The sequence below is a fragment of the Gavialis gangeticus genome, unplaced genomic scaffold, assembly GCF_001723915.1.
Source record: "Gavialis gangeticus isolate Ggan-Ray unplaced genomic scaffold, GavGan_comp1, whole genome shotgun sequence".
NCBI classification, from domain to species: Eukaryota; Metazoa; Chordata; order Crocodylia; family Gavialidae; genus Gavialis; species Gavialis gangeticus.
The window spans coordinates 3,022,164-3,040,204 of record NW_017728960.1 but is presented as its reverse complement, the minus strand read 5'-3'; the positions used below and the strand labels follow the sequence as shown (position 1 = coordinate 3,040,204).

General features: G+C 43.6%; 1 long non-coding RNA gene across 1 annotated transcript; it reads left to right on the top strand.

The window, feature by feature from the left end:
* Window positions 1-288: 288 nt before the first annotated feature.
* Window positions 289-2,756, top strand: LOC109295231. The gene is made up of 2 exons (XR_002096703.1): window positions 289-348; window positions 1,968-2,756. It is a non-coding gene; the product is annotated as an uncharacterized LOC109295231 (long non-coding RNA).
* The last annotated feature ends 15,285 nt before the right edge of the window (window positions 2,757-18,041 follow it).

Here is an 18,041-nt window from a genome sequence, read left to right as displayed (position 1 = left end):
TGATGTATATCCCTGAGCCACTCAAATGCCACAAAATAGACTTAGATTCACTCCTGTTTTGTCAGCAGGCTGGTACTCGATTGAGTATGGCCGATAAAGATTTAAGATGAAAGATATCATCCCAGCACAATAGTATGTGGGTTTGGGAATTCTCTAATAATCATAAGCTGTGATCCAAACAATTAAAGCAATTATATGAGTTACACATACTGAAGGCATTATTGGGCAACTGATAAAGACCTCATGCATGAACAGTGTCTCATCTTCCTGGAAGTCCAAGAAAGTATATAAAACTTATGATTCAGGGCTCCTCTGTCCATTCCCTTCATCGTCTTCTTGCAGAACTGGGTAAGTGCAATTCATCTCACTCCAATTTTAAATAGCAATACATAGGTTTAGTGCTAGTTTTAATTGAGGGCTAAATCCCACATGGATGCTGTGTCGTTCTTAGCAATAACTCCAAGAGTCACCTTGTAGTTTTCTCTTGCATGCACTGGTGTTAAATATAGGGTACGATTTCTCAGCTATGTCAGGTGCTGGGACACAAACTTTCCATCAATTGTAAGTGGGGAATGTGCACCTAAATCTCTTAGAAAAAGGAGCAAGTTGTAATGAGGAAAGCAAGGGTGTGAATGTGCAGCCTATCACTTGCTCTGGGATAAGTGCCTGTGTGCATGCTTCTGCCTTGCAGTAAATCAAAGCAAACCTGCGCTGGCTTTTACCCCTCAGTGAACGAGCTTTTACACACACTCCTTTTAGTACTTTCAAAGCTGGTTTGCAGAGAGGCAAGCAACCATGAGTTCCTGAACCATTACAGGTAAGCACAGAAAACTGAGATCCTGGGATGCAGCTGGTCTTCATTGTCATAGCTGCTTTGGGGGTAAAGAGGATGTTGACTATCTAGAAAAGCTGAGATCTGGTCTGGTGCTGAAATGGCTTTAACAGGGGAACTGCCATGACCAACATTATCCTCAACTGACCCTGTGCTTTAATTTTCTAAAATGGTTTGAAAATCCCTCCTTCCTTATCACCCTCGGTCTTTCTAATATGGGCCATGTAGGCTGAAGGGAACAGAGGAGTTTTCGATGAAGACTGTGGAAACCTGCATTCAGCCATGGACAATCTCTGCAAACATGGGTCAAAGATCAAGCCAGGGCAGCAAGCCACACGCTAGGCCCAACTGCGCCCTGGCCCTTAGTGGCTCTGTTTGTCAGCTACCCACCTGAAAAACGGGCATCGTAATTCCTTCTTTCAACTTGTCTGTTTAGTTTGTCAACTTTTTAGGGCAGAGTCAGTCTCCTGCTTTGCATTTGTGCAATGCCCCACCTGGCAGAGGCCCCGATCCCCACAGTAAACAACAGCCCCGACAAGAACCAGCAACACCTTGTGGTCTAGCCCCAACTTGCCCATGGCTCATTAAAGTTGGGCAAGTCACTCAGCCAGTGAGCTTTAATTGTCTCTACCCCGGAACAGGGGTATCGGCAATCCATTCCTACGTGGGCGTCATGTAGCTCGGTGGCATTAGGTGAAGTAGTGGAGAGGTACATGGCGCCTATCACTTCTGTAGCAATTTTAGAGAGCAAGGGCAGGAAACAGGATGGGCAGACAGGGGGTTTGGTGCAAGCTGGAAGTGGCTCTGGGGAAGACCCTCGAAAGGGTTTTCAGATGAAGTGCCTCTAGTTAAGAGGACGTTGGTTGCAGGGGGAAGGTTTGGAGGTAGAATAAGATGGACTCAAGGGGCTTGCTGGTAGGAAAGCCCCATGTGAAAGTAATGATAATATGATGGGAGCACAGACATAGCCACCAAAGGGATCACAGGAGCATAGGACTGACAGGGACACCCTGGCTCATCCATTCACCCCCAAGGTTCACCCTGTAGGTCGCACATGGCTGCTGTTGCCCTAATATCTGATCCCATTAATCCACTGACCTTTATGCTTTAATATTACTTTGTTGTTTGCTTCCAGGTTCTTGTCTGTCTCTGAACAATGTCTTGCAACACTGATCCCTGCACCGAAGGGCGCCCATCGCCGTGCGAGGTGAAATGCCCACAACCTATTGTGACCAGCACCAATGAGGCATGCGTTGTGTCCTGTGGAGACTCCCGAGTGATTATATACCCACCACCTGTCATTGTGACCTTCCCAGGACCCATCCTCAGCACATGTCCTCAGGAAAGTTTGGTGGGGGCGGCTGTTCCCTGCGAGTCAGGGGTGCCTCAGTCAGGGACGACGGTGCCCTTGACGTCCGAAATCGGGGGGAGCTCGGGGTTCTCTGTGCCTTTGAGGTCCGAAATTGGGGGGAACTCAGGGTTTTCTGTGCCTTTGAGGTCTGAAATCACGGGGAACTCGGGGTTCTCTGCTGAGAGATTGTATCTGAACCACGAACCTGAGCAACCTTCCACCTACATGTACTCCTTCACTTCCCAATGGAGACATCCTTGCAATAGACCACGTTGGAACAGATATCAGTCCTCTTACATGAAGAAGGAAGAGCCAGAGGAGGAGGAAAAACCAAAGGAGTGGCATGTAGACACAGAGGAGTCCTCGTGAGCATAGCTTGCACAAGGTTTGAACATCTACAGCTCTAAAGGCAGCCAGAGCTGTAGGGATTCAACACCTCCTGACAACACATTTAGGTTTGTCTCTCTCAGGTTACACTTCACTTTAGATTTAGGCTCTTTCCCCCAAGGGCTTCCCAGAAATGTGATTAAACAGTCATTAACACTGCAAGACTGATTCCTTGAATCACAGAATAATTGAAAATGAGGGCTGGAAGGGACGTCAGGAGGTCGTATCTAGTCCAACCCCTGCTTAAAGCAGGACCAGCCCCAAAACAGGACCATCCCCATCACCCTGCTCAAAGCAGGACCATCCCACATGCAGCACATACTCACAGAAAATCTGGAACATACATGACGTAACGCTCGTTGACACTAATCTGCATAATTTGTGGCCAGATCGGGTGAAAAGTGTCACTTCTGTCTGCACCCTAAAGTCTGTGTGCATCATCCTTCAGGGTAACAAAGGCAGGCACTACAAGATTTAAGTGTATGTTTTGAGCCATGTAAATGAGCCTTGATTTCACAGAGAGTTTGGCACGCTGTATGTTCCCCTTTTTCCTATGTAGCTGTGCACTTTGTGTCTGGCTTTTAGTTATGCTACACAAGATGTGCAGTGGAGAAGCTGTTCAGTCCTCTGCTTATATTTTGCTTTGTCAAAAGGAAAACTCTCTTGTGTGAAACACATAACTACGAAGTGAGGGAATGGTTGTAGCTTGAATGGAGATATGGCCTTTATCTTTTCCATTCTCCCTTTTTTAAATGTTATGCTTTACCTCTCCTTCCCATTAAAACTTCTGCAGCAAAATAATATCGACCTCATGGTTTTTCTTTCTCCTCTGTTCTTTACGTGTAAACAACTTCAGAGGCATATTGTCGGATCTAACGACGTTCATCCCACTCAGTCCTGAAATGAAAGGAAAACGCGGTGATAAAGAGCTTTGCACATATCTTTTGAGTGAGTGGTTGTTGTTATCTGTATTAGTAAGTATTCTCCTTCTGAAAGAGAACATCTGCTAGCTAAAAGGTAACATAAAGAAGCATAAAAAAATTAAGTAAATGGCTTCCACTTGAAATGATTTCCCCCCTCTAAACAACGCTTACTTATGACAAAGGAGCATTGCCCACCAGTAATCTTTGCGTACATCTTGAACCCATTTTCAATAACTTTGAATATTACATGATTGTTGCTCTGTATGGGAACATCTTAAAAGGGTTTTTACTTGAATTTTAAATTTCATCCGATTGAAAACCATTAAAATACTATAGACAGCTATGGGCCTTAATCTTCCCCTACCTAAAAATTAAAGTTACATATATATCCTTCACTTCAAGCCTGTGAGTTGGCTATCTGATCTCTATGAAAATACTATCAGGGTTATAATTAAACATCCCTGCAAAGTGAAGTACCAAGCTTGTACAGACAAAGGAAACTTCCTGCCGAATCCTTTATCAGCACAAAGATAAGACTGCCTACTCCTGCATCTGAAGATGGAAGCTGGATAAATGCAAACTTCTAATGACCAGATGAGAAATCATTACAGTGCTATTTGCTATGCCATATGTGCACCCAGCAGTGACTTTTCCCTCTTAGGGGTGGCAAGAGATGCTTTGAATATAGAAGAGTTCATCTTGCTCTGGGCAACTCCGTGTCATCAGCAGAATCGTTGCACTGTCCCTCAACATGTGAGGCTTAAGGTTATTTGCTGGTGGTGAGTGTTGTACTCCTTGCCATCTCCAGACACCAGCCAGTTGTTCACAAATGGTTGGCAAGAAGAAAAGGGAGTGTAAGACTATCTCAATCCATTCCACCAAACTGTTGCATATTCCCAAAACTTCTCTGTTGAAATAGTCCCCATCAGAGAAATCTCATCTAGCAGACTCAGCGTGTTCTGCAGGAAGGTGAAGTTTGGCTGAAGACCGAGGGGGACTGAATAGCAGCCTTCAACTCCCGCAGGGTGGCTCCAAAGAGGATGGAGCTGGACTGATCTCAGTGGTGGCAGATGACAGACAAGGAGCAATGGGTTCAAGCTGCAGCAAGGGAAGTTGAGGTTAGATATTAGGGAAAACCTTATGAGGAAGATAGTAAAGCACTGGAACAGGACACCCAGAGAGGTGGTGGCGTCTCCATCCTTGGAGGTTTTTAAGATGCAGCTAGACAAAGCCTTACCTGGGATGATGTAGTTGGGGCTGGCCCTGCTTTGATCAGGGGGATGAACTAGATGTGACCTCCTGAGGTCCCTTCCAACCTTCATTTTTTATGATTCCAAAAACACCATGTGTGCAAGTGTACCTATGCAAAGACTTACCTGGTTTCCTGCCAACCTACCTGCTGGGTGGGCAGGTTGCCAGGCAGGTTGTCACACTTCATCAGAAGTATGCGTGCTAATTTTCCAGACTACTCTGTTCCCCTGTCTCCCAGGCTGTCTGGCTGTGCCCCGGTAAGCCTCTTGCTAGTCTAAATGAATTCAGTTCCCCTGTAACGATATTGTCTTAGCCGTTTCCTTCACAAGACTCTGAATTTCATTTCATTTCTGTCAATGCAGAACCAAAACCAAAAAAACTGGAAACCTTGAAGTAGTTTGCACTGCTGCCTTCAGTATCCACCATGAGAGCAGTATTCAGTGCTCTCATGCTCTCGTGCGCTCTCCCTTCCCTGTTGCTAGTCCTAGCAGTGGGTTGGTGACTATTACTGGGATTCCCCACATTTAGAAGTGGAAAATGCCATCCTTTCTTAAGCTAAAAGAAAAAAGGGGCACAATCGTCTGGGGATTGTCTTAACTGGGAAAAGTGGTCAGGTTTGGCTCAGGCTTATCTAGCATCTTCCTAGACACAAGAAGCCCATGCATTTTCTCCTCACTCCTTCACAGTCTCTGCTGTTCTCCATGTGCTCAGGAAGGACACAATCCCCTCATCCCTTAAAAGGACCCCGGGGTTGTTGCTTAAAAGTGACAGATTTCAAGTGATGTGGGAACATGTGGCTTTTGGAGCCACTGGAATTTTACCTTTAGACAAAAAGATTGCCACCACCTGTCCCAGCATCTCTGGGAACTCCCGACTGTGAGCTAGTTTTTCTTGCTGCAGCTGGCCTGTGTGCCTTGTTTCATTGATTCAGACTGAAGGCGTAATGAATGCATTTGCAGACGTTTGGTTTTAAATCGGGTCCTGGTGGCACACCCTAGATAAGCAAGGAGACAGGGCAGAGAGGGAAGGGTGTGTTGAAACTGCCAATGGATGTTTGACGCGCTGCGGCCAACACATGTTGCAAGAAGGTAATTCTCAGAAGGGGTCATTGGGCAGGGTGGAGTTCCCTCGAACCGCAGGACAAAATGACCTGAAACTTGGCTGGCTCAATCCACCCGTCGCCCTCAGCTGATTTAATCATTTTTTATACAATATAAACATAGAGAAGGAATCTGGAGCTTGTTTTCACCAGATGAGGACCTGACTCACACCTTTTAACAGGGCGTATTTGTCAGCATAGCAAACCTGCTTTTTAATGAAAATACAGTGACATATTCTTTTCTTAGAGCTCCTTAGTGAAGGTCCTTAAAGGAAAGATGCTTTAGTTTCTTGGCCTGAGGACCTGAGGGTTGAACAACCTCTGGGAAGGGAAGCTCATGTGTTTTACCTAGTCCATAAACATGTGTTGGGGGACTTAGTCTAGGTCTTTGCGAAGTGAGAGCCATCTATGCAGGTTCAAGGAAGTCATACTTCCAATGAGGTTAACACCAATATTATTTATCAAGCCATCCAAGTCCAGGCTTGGGGTATTTGGATGGGGATAAAACCTTGCTGAGTTGACCAAGGCAGGCCACATCTCGTCATAATCGTTCTCATTCAGATGAGTACACGAATGGGACATTGCACATTTTCCAGTTGTCAGAGGTTATACAATGCTGTTGACCAGGTAAAGGGCTTGATTCTCCTCAAAGTCCGGAAAGTGAGACTTAAGTCATGTATGCACGTGGCCCTGGCTCCTCTGTAGAAGGATGAATTTCATCCAAAGTGGCTATTATATAAGGAATGAAGGAAAAAGGAGAACAAAGTGGATATTGTGCAGAAACTATCTGGGGTGGTTTAGACAGGGATGAACCTGCCTTGAGCAGGGGATTGGCCTAGAAAACCTTCTGAGGAGACTTCCAGCCCACTTTTTCTGTTGCTCCAATTTCTATGACTATGATTTTAATGCAAAATAGAAAGAAAGTATGCTTATGTGTAATTTAACACTTTTAATTAATCATCCTTGTACATTATTTGGAGGAGAGCAGCATTCATTTTGAAAAGTTGAAAGTCATGTGGAATTATCGAAGGGTAATAATTTCCCAATCTCAAGCAAGCAGCTATTTAGAGCAAAGAAATCTTTTCAAGTTGAGAGAAATTTATTTACTTATTTAATTTTTATCTTACTTTTGCCTTGTAGCTAGAAGATGGTGTGACTGCACACTGAAGGAAGATTTTTATTCAGCAGCATGAGTACTGTAACGTGTAATGAGTGAAATTCCCTCTGTACAGAGGTAGTGAGTGGAAGTACTGACCCGGTAAACTGTCCAGTTCTCTGCTCACTTCTGGTTTCTGGAGTTTAAGAGTGGCCCTGTCTCTCCACATGATGGGGGCTGGATTTTCAGTTGAAGTGGTTTATAAAGCCTGGAGATGAAATGAAAACCAGAAGGCTGATACTACAGTGTGGCCATACTTAGTGTAGGAGAGACCTGAGATGCACCATCATAAAAGCAAATAATTCAGAGTAGAAAGAATGTCTTTCCAGAATTTCTAACACAATCATAGCTACTCACCTACTTGCCAAAAAGGCTAACAGCACCCTGGGCTGCATTAGTAGGAGTGTTGCCAGCAGATCAAGGGAAGTGATTCTTCCCCTTTATTAGCACTGATGAGACCACATCTGGATTCCTGTGTCCAGTTTTGCCCCCACCCCCCCACCCCCGCAGAAAGGATGTGGACAAGCTGAGGGGGGGTCCAACAACAAAAATGTTTGGCGGGCTAGGGGACATGACTTGTGAGGGGAGAACTGGGCTGATTTAGTCTAGGGGGAGAGAAGTCTGAGGGGGGATTGAATAGCAGCCTTCACCTCCCTGAAGGTTTGATACAAAGATGAAGGAGTTGGACTGTTCTCAGTGGGGGCAGACGACAAGGAGCAATGGGCTTAAGTTACAGCAAGTTTGGATAATAGGAAAAACTTTCTTACTAGGAGGGTAGTAAAGCACTGGGACAGGCTACAGAGAGGTGGTGGCATTTCTATCCTTGGTGGTTTTTAAAGCCAGCTTGACAAAGCCTTGGCTGGGTTGACCTAATTGGGACTTGTCCTGCTTGGAGCAGGGGTTGGCCTAGATGTGACCTCCTGAGGTCCCTTCGCACCCTCATTTTGTATGCTTCTAAGAAGCTGTTTCATGCACAACATCCTTCTTTCTTTGTTAGAACTGGCGAGTTAGACAACCTCATTCAATTTTTGCTCATAATCACATATGCGTTTTACAAAGCTTTGTGTTCAGAGGGACAGGAGTTTAAGCTAGGCCATCATAGAGGAAATAATCATTGGTGCATGTTAACATGATAAAGACATTTATGGACCTGAAATCAGCAGGTGCTCACAACGCTCACAACTCCCTTGAACTTTAATAAGCATTTCTGAGAGCCAGCCCCACTGGCTCATTCTGGCGATCTGTATCTTGCTGTTTTGTTTCTGGGTCGGCCTTTGCTCCATGGATATGCCTTCTGAGGCTTGCATGGTCCCGGTGGAAATCCTATATCAATGTATAAGTCACCCAAACCATGTAGGACCCTGGGACCCAGTAACATCTGCATGGATGCCCTTAAATAGCTAAGCTACCTCTTTGAGTTTGCAACATTCGTTGCTCTGTGCCTCATGCTTGCCTTGCCTCTCTCAATCCTTCCTGCTGGCAACTCCTAATCCTTCATATTATACCTTCAATCACAAGTAATAATAATGCTATCACCTTCATAACAACTTACCTGCTTACCTACTTACTGCTGCATGCAACCATTCATTCTCCCAGCTCCCACGTGATAGAGAAAATCTTCCTTTAATTATTATAAGAAATGGGATAATTGATGCCCCGCAGCTAACTGAATTGTTGAGAGCCATTTCATGAGCAAGTTGAAAAACTGGATCTGAGACCGAGGCACACCTAATTATTGTTAACCTTATAATTTCTAATTAGAGCTCCAGTATCTCCTAGATGTGTCAGCTATGACTGGGGATGGGTGGTGCATAGACACAAAGCCAGGGGATAATGTCGGTCACAATGGGATGATGAGCTGACAAAACTGATAGGGTGAAAAGAAAGATTATTCTCCTAATTCTATAGGTGGAACAATAAAGTTTAGGTTTCAATATAGCTAAGCATGCTGGGATATGAGCTCTTCAAAAATATGGCCCTGACTGGCATAGAAAATCCAGGCCAGAATTCCCATGTCTTGTGTTTCAAAGGGGAGCATTAACCCCAAATCCTCCCATCTCTCCACAGTTACCTTGCTTTGTTCAGTTCAATAAGAGACATGTGGGCTGTGTTTACTGTTGGTCCCTTCTGACATCCACCCCCTAGGAATCCCCAGTATTGTTTTGGTCAAATCCACAGAAGCAGGCAGTCAAGGAAGAATTTTGCTATAACCCCTCAATGTAATAACCACAACATGTTGGAGGGGTGCACTGTATTTTCAAACTGATTTAAAATATTATTGCACAGAAGATGATGGGGCACTGTTCATTGTGCTAGTTGTTTGGCATACAGGGGACGGCAGAACAAGGAACAGTGGTTTCGAGTTGTAGCATGGGAAGTTGTGGGTAGATATTAGAGAAAACTTTCTCACAAGGAAGGCAGTAAAACACTGGAACAAATTTTATTTTATGAAGGAAAAACCAGAAGATGAAGTAAATTGTTACTTTTCAATGAAGCAATGCTAGTTTATATCAAGTGAGTCTCTAGGTCTAAAACAGCAAATTTTACACTTTATAATAATCTATCTAGTTTAATATTCTTTTTCCTTTAGGCTAAAGCACCAAATACTTCAAAGGAAAATACAAAAACCATGAGGTAGTCCATTATGTCAAAAAAAAACCCCAACCTCTGTGGAGTTTCTTCCTTATACCCATTTGCTCCAATAGAGGAGGATATACACAGGCATATCTACTACGTATATGTGTGCACAACACATATTGTCCCCCCCCCCACTGGTGAATACATTTCCCACCAAAGTCTTTCTCTTTCTATTAAAACTGGTAATCATAGTTTCCTGAAAATTGTAGGCTCAGGCTGTCAGATCTACAGCTGAGATGCATTGCTATCTCATGTGTCCAGCAATTTAGCTGAGAACATGGCCATGGATGAAGGTTTCTGGCTATAGAGTCGTGCCCTCTGCTCAGAGGCAGACAGATCACCACATTTGGGGGTCAGAAAGGAATTTTATCCCATAGTCAGACTGTTCTGGACTGTGAAGGTTTTTATCTTCCTCTGTAGCATGAGTCATGGACCTCTTCCTTGGATTGCTCAAGCATATTTTAACAATCATTGCAGCTGCAGGACACTAACCACTGTTGTCCCCCAGCTTCATCTGCAGCTGTTTTGGGTGCTCTGCCTGGTAGCAGTGACAGAGTGGATTGTGTTTTTTTAATAATAGATTAGACAAGGATTTGCATGGGATGGTTTGCATAGGGATGATCCTATCCTGAGCAGGAGATTGGACTAGATGATGTCCAGAGGTCCTTTCTAACTCTACTTTCCTATGATCCTATGACTCTTAACAGCATGAAGGGGATTTGTTGGCTTTTTCAGACTACAGTTCACTGTCTTGAAGAAGGATTTCATGTTAACTCTTCATATCTAAGCTTGGTATCTAGTTTTGAGTTAATGTGGTATGCAGGCTGGGAGGGGTCTTTTTTCATCATGCTTGAGTTCCTCAGTGTCAAATATTCATTCTGAGCCTGATCCTCTGAAGCAGAAGGACATCTCTGTAATGAATTGCATGGCCTTCAAATACAATCCAATGGATTACAAACTTCTCCTGGCTGGAAAGCCAATAGCCATTTTTATGCACCATTTCTTTCCTCTTTAACTTTGAGTTTTAGTGTTCAGGCCTTTGTGGTAGTGTTTTGCCCAAGGATCAGCTTTAACCCATCAAGGCTGACTTAGAAATTCAGCATTGAACTACCTTAATGACCAGATTAGATTTTTGGTCATATACCAGCTGAGTATTTGGCCCAGTATTTCATTTAATATTTTCTGAGGGCACTCACGTTCTCTTATCCCTCCTTTTTGGTGGTAAAACATCTTCCATTTCTTTAGACATATCTACAGAAGTGTTTAGCAAGCAGCCCTGTCTTCAGCTCCTCTGTATGCAGCTGGAAGAAACTACACAAGGCTGTGAGTTTTTCTTGCTACAGTTAGCATGCATAATAATTTTAATGATCATGAATGAAGGTTTAATTAACGTCTTTGGAATGATTTGGTTATGAAGATCTTGATGCCACACCTTAAGTGTACCAAGAGATGGAGAAGAGATAGAAGCTTGTGTTGACACTCCTCATGCATTTTTGTCCAGCTCTGATCAAAGGATGTCATAAGAACCATGAAATTATAACATGGAAATTGCTTGTTAGGGTGGATCTCCTGGGAGCCTCCAGTCCTAATGACTCCAAACTAGCTTCTCTAACTCCACCCATTTCATTTGGCCATTCATCTCAGACAATATGAAATTGGTACCAGGTGACCATCCGGTGCATATAATTTTAAGAGCTTTTTTTTTTTTTATGACGATGAAAGACTTTACAAGGAAAATCAAATGGCCTTTATAAAACTATTCTTTTCTCAAAAGATCTTGGTTGAGGCCTCTCATAGCCACGACATTAAATCCATCACTTTCTCTTCATTTTCTCACACAAAGGGGATGGACCTGGCATCTTCTGGGATGCAATCATACAATTCTTCTTGCAGACCAGGCCTTGGGCTGTAATCCCTCAGCTGTATTTTCTTCCTGGGCCATAAATTAGCCTCAGACACTTCACACATGCTACTCCAATTTCTTTCCCCCTGTCTGATTTGCTGCTTTGCTTTCTGCCCTATCCTACATGGGTTGGCCAACCCTGTTGTAGCTAGTCATTGACACCCCTCCTTCTTCATAAACTTTTCTGGAAGCTGGAGTGCAGCATGCTTCTTGTAAACCAGCTCTCTTTGCCCCTCTAAATCTTACACATCAGATGAAATGAACTCGGATTCACCAGAAAGCATGGTATACATCTCTAATTTAGTTAGTCTGTAAGATGAAATCTATCCTTTGCCATTTCCCACACTCTTTGGATGCATTCTCACCTGGATTCTCCCACTCTGCACCTCCCTAGAGTCACCAGCAAGGCAGGGACCTCAACAGTTTAGAAAACTTTTGAGGAGTTGGTGCCTCTGTTGCCTTCTGAGTGATGGGAATGGGGTTTATCTGAAGCTACAGTGCTTTGGAGCTTGGTGTAGCCAGCTCTGGCAAGGAGCATCTTGTTGGTAATGACCTAGCAAGTAATGCAATTGCAGTCAAACAAATGGATGTATGATGTCCATCAGTACGTTACATGCAACTCATGTATTCTGTAGATGACTTTAGCACATCTGAAAGCCATGCTCATAAGCTCATTCATAAATGTGTGTTTTGCTTTTAGTTTCCTGGTTGTTCCAGGGTCTGTGGATATTCCTGTTGGCTTAATATGGTCCACAGGTTCCCCTGTTGCGCCTGCAGCCCAGAAGAGAACCCAATGATTTCTGGCACTACATCAGATGCTGACAATATGAAGAAAATGAGTCCCCCCAGCTGAATGAGCCTCCAGTTTCAGGTCTTAATGTACTCCTAAAGGCAAGGGCTGAGAATTGGTTCTGAGGGTAAGAGGGCACATCTGGTGTCATGACCCCCTAGGCTCCACACAATTTAGCACAAGACTCATTCCAGCTGTTGGCCTTTCACACAGAAATTCCAGGTGTTTCTCTGCATGGAGGTAAATGAAGAAGCAAGTGGTACCAGCATCAAGGGGGTGAGAGCTGCAAAGCTTTGATATTATGGTAATGTGAGTGTAGGAGCATCAACATATGAGTGTAGGAACTTTTGGTATTTGACTAAAGAAGAGTCGATGAGGATTTGATCCATTAGTTCCTGGTTATACCTCAGTTCCCATTGTATCCTGGTCCTCTTGCTCCTTTCTGCTTGGCCTTGCTCCCAACCCTTGCTTTGTCTGTGCAGCTCCCTGTCCCTCCACCTTTCATGCCTGCACCCCTTCTTCTTCTTCAGCCTTCACTCCTGAAGTTCCTAATCCTTCCTGTTATAGTTTCAGTTGCTAACAACAATGCTGCCTCTCCCTGTTCATAACAACTTACCGACTTATCTTTTTACTGCTCTGTGCAACCATTCATTTGCATTACACCCAGGTGTCAAAGCAATTATCATCATATTATGGTAATATACTGGCCAGTTGAGGTTCTCGGTCTGACTGACTGCTCCAAGGCGATTTCATGAGCCAGATGAACAGCCGAGTCTGAATGCTGGGAATGTTCATTGTGCTACTGGTATTCCTTATAATCTGAATGACACAATGTCCTTGATGTCACAAGTAAGATCAGGGTCCTGTAGTGGTGGGCATAGCACAAATACAATCAGAAAGGAAATGGCAAACTAACAAGACTATACAGGAAAGAGCTGGAAGTAAGAAGCATTTTGAAAGAAGTGTGCTCTTGTTGCCAAGAAGGCTAATGGCATCTTGGGCTGCATTGGTAAGAGCGTTGCCAGCAGATCAAAGAAAGTGATTCTTCCCCTCTATTAGCACTGGCAAGGCCACATCTGAAGTCCTGTGTCCAGTTCTTGGCTACCCACTACACATTGGAGAGACTCCAGTGGAGGGCAGCAAAAATGTTTTGGGGGCTGAGGCACATGGCTTGTGAGGACAGGCTGAGGGAAATGAGCTTAATTAGTCTGAAGATGAGAAGACTGGGGGGGGGAGGATTTAATAGCAGCCTTCAACTCCCTGAAGCAGGGATCCAAAAAGGATGGCACTGGACTGTTCTCAGTGGTGGCAGATGACAGAACAAGGAGCAATGGGCTCAGGTTGCAACAAGGGAAGTTTAGGTTGGGTATTAGGATCTCTAGGAGGATCTCTAGGAGGATGATGAAGCACTAAAATGGGTTACCCAAAGTGGTGGTGGACTCTCCATCCTTGGAGATTTTTAAGGCCTGGCTCAACAAAGCCTTGGCTGGGATGATGTAGTTGGGGCTGGTCCTGATTGGATCAGGGGGGTGGACTAGATGTGACTTCCTGAGGTCCATTCCAGCCCTCATTTTCTATGGTTCTCAGCCCAAATAGTTTACTTGACTAGTGAAATGTTCTGGTGAAGAGAGGTTCTCTCCATCCATCCATCCATCCATCCATCCATCCATCCATCCATCCATATCTATGTACAATATTTTAATAGATATTGTTGGTTAGATCTTCAACTAATATTCATTACAAATGCCCCAGTGGGACAACTGAGGTTCAGGCAGTATATGAATGTATTCCAAAAGTGACAAGGGAATTCTGGCCAATATCAAACTATGTTTAGTAAGATTTTTCAGAGTTGTCTTGGGAATGTGAATATTCACTAGTTACAAGTTAGGCTCCCCAAAATCTTAACGTGCCTTCAAGATTTGCTGCCATGTATTTTTGAAGTGATAAGTGACACACAAAAGAGTCTTTCATGGAAGGTAACAGCAGTAATTTTGTCAAGGACAGTTATCTGCTGTATTTTTTAAGTCCTTAAAACAGCAGTTTTCAACCTTTTTTCCATTTGTGGACCCCTTTGGAAATTTTGAATGGAGGTGCGGACCCCTTTGAATTGCAAGCGTGGGTATTCACATACTTTTGACTGCTGATATTCATCTTTCACAGACCCCTTAGACATAGTCTGTGGACTCCCAGGGATCTGCAGACCACAGTTTGAAAACCACTGTCTTAGAAGACCCCTTAGTTGCAAATCATTTTCTGTGGTTGATTTGAGACTATGAAGATGTTATGGGAAACATTATTCCATGAAGTCCTTGTTACATACCAACCAGTTTTTTTTCCACGGGTTACACCTCTAATTGCTGCAACAGTTTGGATGATTGTAATTATTAGTTAATAATTACTTCCACAAAACATATCTACAATACACCTCAGAGGTCACTGCCGTCTTAAATTTAGTGGTTCAATAATCTTCAGTACCATTCCACTGGCTTCTTGGGTGTCCAAATAGCAAGGGAACTAGCTCCACCTCTATTCGTCCATGACATTAAGGTGGTGGCTCAGAGAAGTGTCAGGGAGTGCACTCTGCCATCACACCTAGAATTCCTTGCTTTTACATCTAGCAAGGATGCATCTACATGTGGATGCATCTACATGTGCACTTTAACGTGCAGTAGCCTATTATACTGTGCATTTGTGTCACGTAAAAAAAGTGCAATCATGCTAATGAGCAGTAAACTAGGCTGCTGTGCATTAAGCATCACATAAAAAACATATGGATTCATTACTGCACATTAAGGCAACCTAATGCACATTTCTTTAGTACCTCACCTTGGAGATGCTAAATTTAATGAGCATTAGAAAAAGCACCTTAATGCACGTGTAAATGCAATCAGTTTGGAGCAAAGTTGAATTCATTTTTGCAACCCCTGGGATGATTGGAGAGTTTGTTCTATGATCAGTGCCTCCAGGTGTTCACTATGGGTCTTACCCAAAGCCCACTTAAATCTGAGGGCATCTTTCTAATGGGTTCAAATGTGGCCTGCACGTCTTTCTTTGGCAGAGGACCAATGCAAGGTCTGCACATTTATTTTCTCCTGAATCTTTCAAAATTAGGGATTATATGGTTTGAAGTGTGCACAGAATTTGGCATAGGACCCTCTGCCCTGGGTTGAATTTCATCCTTTGAGGATCAGGCATTTCACTCTGGAAGCATGTTACATATCATGAGGCACTCTGCTTCCATCACTGTTGATTTACACCAGGTGAGACTATGGGAGATAAGAATGTGGTGCATGGCAATAGATTGGGTTACTGATCTGTTTCTGAGCCACCTTCATCTTGACAAGACATTAAGAGGGAATTTAAGCCAATGGACATTCATTCTCATGTTTATCTCAGTGAAGCTGTTGGAAGGATTTAAATTTAATGGGAAGGGAAAATGTTGAGTACAACACGTATATCCTCCTGTGTGGTATTGGGAATTGACAAACAGTGATAAATGGTGATCAAAAGGATTATGGTAATTACAGCAGGCACCCATGAAAAACATTTAATTTCATAAGAGATAAAGTCTTCATGAGTAACAGGTGTCTTACAGTTTTCATTCTTTAAGAAAGTATATAAACGCACTTGAAGCACTGGACACTTCCAGCCACTTCTCCTGACTTATTCTCTGGGTAGACTGGGTAAGTCCAATTTGATTCAATAGCTTTCTAATGATCTCTGTAGTGACTGTGTTAACTGAGAACTGAATGTTCCACTTTCTGTGATTTTTTTAGAAAGGTTTAGATAATTTCTTTCTATAGAAAATTTTCTGTTATTCATGAAAAAGACTGGTGGAACTAGACTTTTAAAATACATAGCTGGGATTTTCAGGGGTATTTTCAGTACTGGATCACAGAATTCTTAATTGTTTTAACTGAGGGTTGAGAAACTAAAACTTTAGAAAGCATTAAAACACATCTCAACCTCAAGCCACTTTGCTAGTGGCCAGCATGCCTTTGACTCTCTTAATATACACACACATTGTCAGGTTCTTGTCTGAATGAACTGGAATCGGCAATTTCCTCTAACTGGTGCTCAGATATTGCTGTTTCAGTTAAACTACTGAGTTCAGTCTTCACTTATGGAGTGCTTACTTTATTTAATGCACTTTTCAACTGAGTTTCTATTTATAGCCAAACTCCAAGTGTTTGAAGGGGTCTATATGAAACCCTGTTCTACAAGGAAAAGCCTTTTATTTGAAGTTTGTGAATGATAACAGGTTGCTTTATTCCATGGATTGAAGGTCTACTCCAGTATGGCATTTTGCTACTTTTTGGGGTATAATTAGAACTTTTAGATTCAGATCATCAGCCACTGTGAGTCTGCCTAGTTCTTCAGATTCGAGCAGTGGTTCTCAACCTCCGGGTTGCATGCGGCCCAATTAGCACGCTACTGCAGCCCATACGACATCCTGTTTTTTTTTAAAGTAAAGACTTTGACAGTATAGAAATGAGAGGTATTACAGAATATTGATTTTTATTAATTTACTGTCAAATAACAGATGCAAAACATTTTTAAATGGATGCACAGGAAGCAAGTTGTGTGGGTATGGCCCACATAATACATTGAGAACTGTCATTGTGACCCACTATAGCAAATAGGTTGAGAACCACTGGACTAGATGGAAGGGTGACTGGTTATACCAGATACAGTTCTAGTCCTTTGCAAAGAATGGTTTCAAAATGCGAGGTATCAAGGATGGAAACATATCATTGAGTGGGCTGACCATTAGCTTTCTTGATTTAAAGTCCTCCTGTAGACACTAGTGAGAACGTGGTTTTGTGGTCATGGCGCAAGACAGGGGCCCAGGAAAGATGTGTTCAATCCCTGCTGTCTGCCCCAGGTGTGACAGGGACAAATCATATTGGTCCAGACTCTGAAAAGGGCTCAGCACTCAGTGGAAGAGGGGGAACTAGAATTGTTGCAGGTGTACAGATTTGCCAAGTGACCACGGTTAATCCACAGCTTCTGTGAATCCTTCTGTAACACCGAGAAGAGCTGCCCATTTCTTATGGCAGTTGTCCCAATGGAAGATGGTCTGCATTCATGAATGCCAGACTTGCTATGAAAGTGCTAGGAAGCATTGCAATTCTTTGAGAAAAAGAAAGGGTCAGAGCTGCATGGGAGCAGGGTCAAAAAGGATCACAGGAGAGGAGACAGGATAGGCCAGGACTCTGAGCATTTCCTAGACAGAACACCATAGCCAGCCTTTGGGGACCAAACCAGCCAAAAGGAGACTTCTGTTACCATAATCTGGGACCTGGGGATCTCTGATGACATAGTCCCTTGAGTTTTCCTCCCGCTGTGTTTCAGGCTTACCTCCTCTGCAGAAAGATGTCCTATGGACAGATGCTTAGTTCCCGCTGCCTGCCACCATGTGAGATGATGTGCCCAGAACCATACACAGTTGCCTGCAACTATCCGTGTACAACATCGTTTGGAGACTCGAAAGCCGTGGTCTTCGCGCCTCCCGTCATCATGACTTTCCCGGGACCAGTTCTTGCCACTTGCCCTCAAGAAAGTGTTGTGGGGGCAGCAGAGCCGTATCCAGTTGGGGGATTTCCTGGGGGACCCTATGAGGGTTCTGGGGGATCCTATGGAGGCTCCTATGGGAATTCTGGGGGATTCTATGGGGGTTCTGGAGGATCCTATGGGGGATCAAGTGGGTTT